This window comes from Dreissena polymorpha, chromosome 1, assembly GCF_020536995.1.
Source record: "Dreissena polymorpha isolate Duluth1 chromosome 1, UMN_Dpol_1.0, whole genome shotgun sequence".
NCBI lineage: Eukaryota > Metazoa > Mollusca > Bivalvia > Myida > Dreissenidae > Dreissena > Dreissena polymorpha.
The window spans coordinates 75,693,503-75,704,846 of record NC_068355.1 but is presented as its reverse complement, the minus strand read 5'-3'; the positions used below and the strand labels follow the sequence as shown (position 1 = coordinate 75,704,846).

Sequence of the window (11,344 nt, the reverse complement as noted above, 5' to 3'; positions counted from 1 at the left end):
ATTAGTTTGCGTTTTAATGCATGTTCGTACAGTGTCGTCCCAGATTAGCTTGCGGTTTAATGCATGTTCGTACAGTGTCGTCCCAGATTAGCTTGCGGTTTAATGCTTGTTCGCACAGTGTCGTCCCAGATTAGCTTGCGGTTTAATGCATGTTCGTACAGTGTCGTCCCAGATTAGCTTGCGGTTTAATGCATGTTCGAACAGTGTAGTCCCAGATTAGCTTGCGGTTTAATGCATGTTCGTACAGTGTCGTCCCAGATTAGCTTGCGGTTTAATGCATGTTCGTTCAGTGTCGTCCCAGATTAGCTTGCGGTTTAATGCATGTTCGTACAGTGTCGTCCCAGATTAGCTTGAGCAATCCGCAAATACTTATCAGGGACGATACTTTCCGCTTTAATGATATTTTTCGTTTCATAACAGTCTACTCTTAGCAAAAATCAAGTTCAGGCGGAAAGGGTCGTCCGTGATTAGCCTGTGCGGACTACACAGGCTAATCTAGGACGACGCTTTACGCACACGAATTATACCCCCTTTTCACAGAGCGTAGCTTATATATTAAAGAAAAGGAGTAGGTAGAATTTACAATACAGAATCTAGATGGGTTTACCATGCATACTAAGATACAACATCGAACAATATAGTCGATAAACGCTTTTATTTGCTTTGTTAAGCCCAATGTTTGAATAGTTTAGCGACATCATCATCATAAAACGCGCATCAGACAGCTAAACTACCCAACACAGACGAAGGCTTTGTCAAAGTTCAATCTTCGGATGACGAGTAAACGAACCACTACACTCCCCTACATTTTAACGACTTCGTCTACAGAGAAGTCAGACGTGTCCGAGTCGGAAGTGGAGCGCTGGATCCTCTCCACAGGACCGCCCCCGGGCTGCTTCATCTGATGCGCATGACGCTTTACTTCCGGGCTCTCATAGAGGCCTTTGTCGCTAATGTGGTTGAACCCGTAATTGACATTTCCTGGAAATCAGACAATAGATTGACTGATATGATTTAGTAAAATAATTTGCCGTTGCTCATGATGTCAGAAAATGCTCAAGTCTGATAAGGACATCAAGAAGCCAGTATATACAATAACCTTTCTATGGCTAATAGGAAATTGTTCACAGTTGTTAAAATGGCGAATAAAAAATTCTTAGCATTGATTTTTTTGTAAACAATATGTTTAAACAAGCGAAATATCACTCATGACTAAAGAACTTTTTTAATGGACTCATTTATGAATAATACTCATTTGAAAACGGTAATATATCAAAGTGTTCGTAACGCGTTTTTTTCGATGCATTCGATATGAGGAAAGATTCGGACAGTAACGCTTATGACAAAAACATCGTAAGTAGGATATGCGTGGCTTATTTCGGATCAATAAGTATTGTACGTTTATCGAAAAACAGAAGTTCTGTTACATTGAGAAGTCAGTTTAGTCAATCGTAATTCATTGAAATATTTCATATTATGGAATCAAGAATCAGGAGACGCAGAGGGATTGACACATGGGTTAAGCTTCCAGTGATATTACCTGGAGTTCGATTACATTATCGTTCGAATTTTTATTTTATAAAATATATGTTCATTTTATTAGCTACGTTTTACATTACTTACCATTTTCCCCCTGTCGTTCATAGACTGAAAAAATAAAGATGAACACAAGTGTTATACATTTTAACGTTCAGTATGACAAAACAAATGTCTTCGATTTCATTTATAAGCTACCCCTTAATTAATTAAGAGCTTCGCATATCAATGCGATTATAACAACTTAATATGTTCTTAACGACGTTAACAATACAATAAAGCTTATCACAAAAAGGTCAAACTTTTGCAGTAAACCTATTGTAACACAATATACACATTGTTGTAAGTGTGTAAATTCTGATCCCTATGGTTTTTCGATCGTCGATTGCTTTTCAAAAATAGAATAAATAAATAGGAATACATTTAAAATTAAATATAACGGAGGACAAAATCTCAGCCTAAATATATGCGCTCTTTAACATGTTTGACAGCAATTATATACATGTAAGCATATGAATGTTTTGCGTGCATGTGTACGTGTGTGTGTGTTTGTTTCATCGTTCAGTCAGCTTAGTTTGCATCGTTGATTCAATGACCCAACTAAATATGCATCTTTTTTTAAGTCAATACTTCTATAGCAATAAGGCGCTCGTTAAAATGCCTTCGAGTTTGGGAGAAAGAGCTTGGACATATAGTATGATTTACTGACATACTTAAGAATGTGCTAACGAATGCATACACTTATATATTTGAAGGACTTGTATAGGTAATAAGCAAACAAATGTATCTAAAAACGTAAAAAGTGAATAAAGAAAAGGTTAAGTAACATAAAATTCGTACGTAAATTGTTCGTTAAAGAGGTCACTTAAGGGTGGTTTCTAAGGCTCGGACAATCAAACTAACGGACAGATAAATGTTAACATTTGTAAAAAGGGGTGGCACGTATATTCACACGTACATACATTGTGTACAAATTAAAAGGATCAGACGGACATACGTATGCAAGGTTATATATTAACGTTACTTCGAGGGAAGAAAGAGGAAATTACAATCACGCACGCTTACCTTGCGTCACAATGAACGGACCGGAAGTGTCCAGAATCTGCATGAGTTTCTCGACGTGCCCATGACCATATGCCTCCACCGGATATGCGGGTTCGGCGTGCTTGGGGATGTCCAGACCTGTGGCAGCAAATACGTCATGAAACTGTCACGTGACTGATACATGTTGAATTCTCACATACCAATCAATGCTTAGTGAGCAATCACGATGAAATAAATGTATGTCGATCGGATTATAATTGTATATATATATATATATATATATATATATATATATATATATATATATATATAAATATATATATATATATATATATATATATATATCGTGAGTTGGGGAAAAGAAGGTCACAATATTGTTTGTTTTTTAAAACGTTTAATCGACTATGCGGTATGAGAATATTCATACCTGTTTAACAACTAAATAATGATTTGCGTTGTATATAAAGCATTCGCCTATTGTTTTCTTAAAAAAAACAGCATGTTTGTTCGACATTCTTAAATAAATGACATAAGTTTGCCAATATTCATCCCTCGACTAGTAAAGCATATATAACTTCCATCTGGATGCAATAGTTTCTATACCCCATAACTGTTTATGATATTAATTCATGTAGAATGCACCGTTCTATGGTATGGATTTTTATTTTGGAGAATCTATATGTTTCGTATCAATTGATTCAACTATCGTCTACCTATTTGTTTCTATATTATGATGCGATAATATGCGAATTGTGTGACAGAGTGTTGGGTACATTGCCTAAAATGTGTTTTTATCACAAGCTGTATAAATCGTCAGGCCATTTTGTTCATTGGTTCAACGTTTGCGTACCTTATTACTTCCATGATATTTCCTCATTATGCACGTTTGACAAAATCAAGGTAAAGTTACTTCAAACCTAACAGAAACATTAATACATTGTGTGTACCTCGTAATTCTACATCTCGCGGTACTCTCAGTATTTTAAGGAGCCGAAGTGTTCCGAAGATTAACCCCATTGTAATTGCGGACCACGCGCAAATCGTGGCGAGTCCCGCAAGTTGCCAGCAAAACACCTAAAACGAATTAATATTGCGTAGAAGGAAAAGCGACATAGAACGCAAAGCAAATTACACGCATCGAAGTACGTATGTTCCAAATTGCTCTATTAATCATATTTAATCAGAAAGATCTCAGCCTATCATAAATAGTTTTACTACTTATCTGGCAACTGGTTTAACGATTTGGTAATCAACACCAACCAATTCACCCCATGATTTATACGCAATCAGATTAAATATGTGTAACGTTTTTCTTTCATAATTGTCAAACGTCTGTTCTGTACATACTAATATACAGGCGTTATATATTTATACGCTCGAGTTGGGATTAAATAGAAACAATGGGCATCTTAAAGCACTGTATTAAACTGACGTGTTAAGCATGATACATACCATGCCCGATTTCTGGTCCCAGTTAAACAAAATGCCGTCTTGATTATTGAAAAACGCTAGGGCCATCACTCCCCACGAACCGCCTCCGAAATGTACTGCAATGAAGAGCAATGTATAACAAACAAAGGACGAAAAAATAAGTGAAGTGAAGTCGTCGAAGATGATTAAATTGTGTTACACGCTGACGCGGCTAACCATACAGACCATTCATAAGGAAATTTTGCCGCAAAGTTTTGGTTAAACAACAAAATAAGCTTAACACCTAGACAATCTTCAATGTAAAAATACACACAGGTTAAGTACTTTAATAACTATTTACCATGTTATTCAAACTTATAATGGAAAAAGATATGACACTGCCATGTTGTGTTATATGGACAAACACATTAAAAACATGAAAAACGTTGTTTAAAGCTTACCGTGGGTAAAATTAAAATGCAAATATATTTGATTTGATTATCCTTGTAATAACATTTCAACATTATAGTGTTAATTAGTTCTCCAGAGATAAGTCTTCATAACGGTTTGCGAGAAAGTAAAGAAAATAATACACACATATACTTTCCCAAACAATAACCGTAGTTGATTTGGCTACTCGTATCAGTAAAATATTTGTGTCTTGCTTTTAAAATAAACGACAAGAGCCCTCCTACCTGCCACTGCGTCCAGTGGGTCGTCGACGAGCATCCATCGTACGAGCCACGAATAAAAGTGGAACACGATCCCGGCGATGGTGCCTTTAGCGGCCGCCCCCCAGGGGTAATAGAGGTTACATCCGGAACAAACAGCCACCTGACATCGTATCGTAAGATGTTATGCGAATATGTTTTTTTACCATCAATAATACGTTTATGCATAAACATACATAAGTAAAAAAGGAGATACTGTTTATTACATTTTTTGAAAACAAAACAATAAGATATGAAATGTGTGATAACAAATTAAAACATAATTATAATTATAAGGACAAAATTCATTTCTTTCTGTCATGAAAGGCTCGTTGTTTTCCCAAAACTACTCCGACCTTGAGTCAAATATAAGGTACATGATTTCTTTTAAATCATAATAATAATCGCAATAATAATAATGATTAATTCTCCAAATATATTGAATAACGCTCTGATTAAAATCATTAATACCTTGAATAGCGCTCGGATTAATGTCAGATTTGTCTTGAGAAATGCTGTTATTAATTTCACATGTGTCTTAAATAAAAATTTGTCTTGAATAACCCTCTGATAAAGTTTACATTTGTCTTGAATAAAGATGTCATGTATTTCAAAATTGCATCGAATAGCTCTCTGACTTGCGTCAAATTTGTCTTGAATAACGCTCTTGTCAATTTCGAAATTTTCTTGAATAACGTCCTACTTTATTGCAAATTTGTATCTAATAACGCTCTGATAATTGCATCATTGTCTTGAATATCGCTTTGCGAAATTTATTTATTGTCTCGAATAACGCTCTCTTATTTTCACATTTTTCTTGAATAACGCTCAAATTAATTCAAAATAACGTTCTGATTTATTCCACAATTTTCTATATAAAACGCTGTGGTAAATTTCACAATTGTTTTTAATAACGCTCATATTAATTTCAATATTGTCTTTAATATCGATCTGATTAATTTCGTAATTTTCTCTGAAAACGCTCTGAATACGTAGACAGAACCTACCATGCCGCACAACGCGCCATTAATTATTATGAGAAGGCTCCACCTCTTGTTTCCGACCTTCGGCAACCTGTTGACAAACATATAGGAGCAGGCAGCAAAGGAGCCGGAAATGACAGTATTGACCACGGCGATGCTGATGGCGGCGCCGTCACCCGGTTTAGTGATAGAAAGCTGGGAGCCGCCGTTGAACGCCAGGAAAAACCGAAAAACAGGATGAAGCCCCCGAGAGCCGCGATCTGATGGAACATTATCCGAAATAAGAACAAGACGCTTACCAGATGAGAAATACAAATAAAATACAAAATACATGTTAATCCTTCTGGAAGCAAAGCGACATTTAAGTCTCTAGTGGTTCCTTTGCAAACTATATTGTGATACACACTGAGACGATCTCGAAGCAAATGCCGTTTGACTATTTTATATGTGAATGCTTTAAAGCCACTTAACTTTCTTGAATATGCACTGACTATGTAGTAATAATTATATATAGTACTAATATGCAGGTCATGCATTACCGGAACAGAATGCCCTCTGATAGTCAACACCGTCTTTGTTTCCTTGTCGAAGCGGCCCAGACGAGGACCAACTATGGAGGCTCCCACGAACGCTGCCGTGCCTCCAAGCAGGTGAACAACACCACTTCCAGCAAAGTCCTGCGTAAGTAGCGAAGAATCATAGCAATAATGATGCATGTAAAATGGTATTTTGCTTAAGAAATAAGCATTCATTAGGTGAACATCGTAAATTATTGGTAAGCTACTTATAAATGATAACTGGTACACGTCAAAAACTACAATTTGTAACAAATAAAAATTCATCATCTCTAGCCTCATACAAGACAGACTTATTTTATTGTGCTTAAAGAGTAATAGCCCCCACTCCCCGACTAATATCACAAAACCATTGAACACACTTAAACATTATCACTAAAATGAAAACATGCATGTTTATTCCCATTTTCGAAATTCTTATTGTAATCGCTTCCTGGATAATGCTTACAAGAAACGGACACGGGCATTAACATAACATAAGTTTGCCGCCAGTTATAACATATGCTTTAAAGCAGTCTATATATTATTGGACGATTTAATTTTGAAAACATTCTGCATGGGGCTGGCAAACGAAGGACGCCGGCAGTTACATGTTGTAAGTACTAAATAATATAATCCAAATCAGTCTAGATTGTTACCCTGAATCCCACAACGCCTATGCTGCCACCGTAGTCCATACCGGCGGACAAGAAGCCCCCGGCCCACACCCAATGGGTCACCACCGGATATATGAACGCTGTAAACATGTTAATGAACGTTGAACATATGGTGTGTAGCGTTATAAATAATGCTGAGCACGGTTGCTTAAAACTCTAACCGCCAGTAAAGGAAACAGACTATATACTCCAGACCTATATTAACTTATTTTTAAGAGCAATTGTGTTATCATACATTTTAAAATCCTGCGAGTAAACAAATTTAACTTGATTTATTTTTACAAACAGTTGATAGAGCTAAAGCACAGTTATTATTAAATTATTGTATACTGGTATTTTGAGATATACCGGTAGTGCATCTATTTTGCAAAAATATCAATTTACATAGACAATAAACAATGTATGTATTTATTTTATTTTTTTGCTTTTGGCTGTGCTTTGAAACAGTCATTTGAACACAAGATCATGTCCAAGCGCCTGGGGATTGTAATAATGAATAGGAGTTTAATAGCCCGAAGCATTTGTGATTGGGAACAGGTAAATTATAAGACCACTACATTTTATTACGGGTTATCTTCAAGAGGAAGCTCTTCTTTGGTTAATAATGTAATATTTATAAATATGAGTCGTGTTATGAGGATTGCACAGGCTAATCTGGGACGACACTTTACCGATATGCATTATGCCCAGTTTTCTCAGAACGCGGTTTGTCAGAAACCATCAATATTTCCATCAGTTTATGTTCAGACATAGTTTCTCATTATTTTGTGTATGTGTTGTTAGCTATTTGATATATTTTTGAACATTTTGAATTTGTTTTCGAAGCTAACATATAACGTGATTTTCTGAAACAATATATTTTTAAATCATATACACATATAGGTGGCATTGTCCACATTTTCCATACTTAAAAGCTTCACATTGGACAGGACCCCACAAAACAGACATGCATGTGATTCACAAGCTAGCTTGATCTCGGCAGAAAACATACAATGCAGACATGCATATGATTTAAAAGCTATATTGATCTTCGACAGGCATACAAAAGACATACATATGATTCAAAGGCTAGCTTGACATTGGACAGGACCTTACACTACCGACATACCTATGATTCAAAAGCTAGCTTGATCATAGACTGTACCATAAAAAACGAACATGACTGTTATACCAAAGCTAGCTTTACCTTCGACAGGATCACACAAACAGACAAATCTGAGTTTCCAGATAGCTTGATATTCGGCGGTACCATACACACAGACATTACTCTGATTCAAAAGCTAGCCTGATTTTGGACATGGCAATACAAATAGACCTACATGTGATTCCAAAGCTGTAAATGAGGAATGCAATGAAGTCACAGCGTTCAGCAACCGCTCCGGAGATGATAGTCGACGCCGTCGCAGCAAAAGTAAATTGGTAAAAGAAATTAGCGTATTCGGTGGCGGGGAGGTTGTGAGATGCAAAATGCGTATATCCGATGAATGTGTTCCCCTTTCCCCATGCGAAGGCGTAGCCGAAGAGCCAATAAGCCACGCCACATACGACTGAAATAGGAACTATTCCTGTCATATGTTGATTTAACATTTCAGAGATCTCGTATTCCAGTACAAGCTTATGAATTTCAAGTGTAAGTGTATGTTCATACAGGAGGCAAACCTTACAGTTTTACGCAATTTCTTTTATGAAGAATTACTGAATTGACGTAAAATTATTTCGTATGCCATAATTAAAAACATACAGTTGGCAATTTTTTTAGTGTTCAAACATGAAAATAAGCATTAAACTATCAAGTGAATTGCTTACGACTAATTGACTCTTTTCTGAGAATATTGAGCACTATTAGCATGTGCATAGTCGTTCGAATGTTACTATTGTTCACTACACTACATAAAGTATACGGTCATCTTTTATTCAATACGAATACATACATAAGTCCAAGACGTTCTTCATGAGGATATTGGTAATATTTTTACTTCTGACAGCTCCCGCTTCCAAGAAAGCGAAACCGCCTTGCATAACTGTAAATAAATATTAAAAAGAATGCAAAACTGATAAATGTCATCATTATTAACTGTTCATTAAGTTAAAAATGATATAATTTAAAAATTGTGGCCGTGTTGATTAAATGCATACATAGAATCAAACAGTATATAAATGTAAAATACATGTATTAGAAGGGCACAAGTTCGTAAGTCAACACACACTGTATAACTGTTAAGGATAATATACACCGTATATTTGCATAATCGTTACAGCATAGCATAACTGCAATATCACTCTGCATTACTGTAAAGCTGAAACTGAAGTCCATGATTGTAAAGACTAAGAACACAACATGATTGCATAACCGGAACCGCATGGCATATCTTTTAAGCAGCAGAAACTGTGATTAATGTTTTAAATAACTTTGTTCGAGTGTTAAAATATATAAGGACGTGCGTTATATGGCAAACACGACATATTAATTCAAAATGTATTACGTGGAAATAAAATTTTCCCATTTATGTACATGCATTTGATTTTAACTGAAAGACAGTCACAGTTGGTGTGTTTGTAATGCTTTGCGGGAAATCGTAGTACCCGGTGAAAAAACCGCATCTGTTCGGTATGGTGACCATTTACCCCGGTGGAAACCACACCTGTTCGGTATTGTGACCACTTACCCCGGTGGAAACCACACCTGTTCGGTATGGTGACCACTTACCCCAGTGAAACCACATCTGTTCGGTATGGTGACCACTTACCCCGGTGGAAACCACGCCTGTTCGGTATGGTGACCACTCACCCCAGTGGAAACCACACCTGTTCGGTATGGTGACCACTTACCCCGGTGGAAGCCACACCTGTTCGGTATGGTGACCACTTACCCTAGTGGGAACCACACCTGTTCGGTATGGTGACCACTTACCCCGGAAAATACGCCTGTTCGGTATGGTGACCACTTACCCGGTGGAAACCACACCTGTTCGGTATTGTGAGTAATTACCCCGGTAGCAACCATACCTGTTCGGTATGGTGACCATTTACCCCGTTGGAAACCACACCTGTTCGGTATGGTGACCACTTGCCCCGGTAGAAACCACGCCTGTTCGGTATGGTGACCACTTACCCCGGTGGAAACCACGCCTGTTCGGTTTTGTGACCACTTACCCCGGTAGAAACCACACCTGTTCGGTATGGTGACCACTTGCCCCGGTAGAAACCACGCCTGTTCGGTATGGTGACCACTTAACCCGGTGGAAACCACACCTGTTCGGTATGGTGACCACTTGCCCCGGTGAAATCCACGCCTGTTCGGTATGGTGACCGCTTACCCCGGTGGAATCCACACCTGTTCGGTATGGTGACCACTTACACCGGGAAAAACATCTCTGTTTGGAATGGTGAGCACTTACCCCGGTGAAATCCACGCCTTCGGTATGGTGACCACTTACCCCGGTGGAAACCTCACCTGTTCGGTATGGGGACCATTTACCTCGGTGGAAACCACACCTGTTCGGTATGGCGACCACTTGTCCCGGCGGAAACCACACCTGTTCGGTATGGTGACCACTTACCCCGGCGGAAACCACGCCTGTTCGGTATGGTGAACACTTATCCCAGTGGAAACCACACCTGTTCGGTATGGTGACCACTTATCTCGGTGGAAGCCACACCTGTTCCATATGGTGACCACTTAACCCGGTGGAAGCCACACCTGTTCGGTATGGTGACCACTTGCCCCAGTGGAAACCACACCTGTTTGGTATGGTGAACAGTTACCCCAGTAGAAACTACACCTGTTCGGTATGGTGACCACTTACCCCGATGGAAACCACGCCTGTTCGGTATGGTGACCACTTACCCCAGTGTAAACCACGCCTGTTCGGTATGGTGAACACTTACCCCAGTAGAAACTACACCTGTTCGGTATGGTGACCACTTAACCCGGTGGAAGCCACACCTCTTCAGTATGGTTACCACTCACCCCAGTGGAAACCACGCCTGTTCGGTATGGTGACCACTTACCCCAGTGGAAACCACGCCTGTTCGGTATGGTGAGCACTTACCCCAGTGGAAACCACGCCTGTTCGGTATGGTGACCACTTACCCCCATTGGAAACTACGCCTGTTCGGTATAGTGACCACTTACCTCAGTGGAAACCATGCCTGTTCCGTATGGTTAACACTTACCCCAGTGGAAACCACGCCTGTTCGGTATGGTGAGCACTTACCCCAGTGGAAACCACGCCTGTTCGGTATGGTGACCACTTACCCCAGTGGAAACTACGCCTGTTCGGTATAGTGACCACTTACCTCAGTGGAAACCACACCTGTTCCGTATGGTGAACACTTACCCCAGTGGAAACCACACCTGTTCGGTATGGTGACCACTTACCCCGGTGGAAACCACACCTGTTCGGTATGGTGACCACTTACCCCGGTGG

At 38.8% G+C, this 11,344-nt stretch overlaps 1 pseudogene; it reads right to left on the bottom strand.

Moving 5' to 3' along the window:
* Positions 1-640: 640 nt before the first annotated feature.
* Positions 641-9,940, bottom strand: LOC127831409 (putative ammonium transporter 1; annotated as a pseudogene).
* Positions 9,941-11,344: the final 1,404 nt, after the last annotated feature.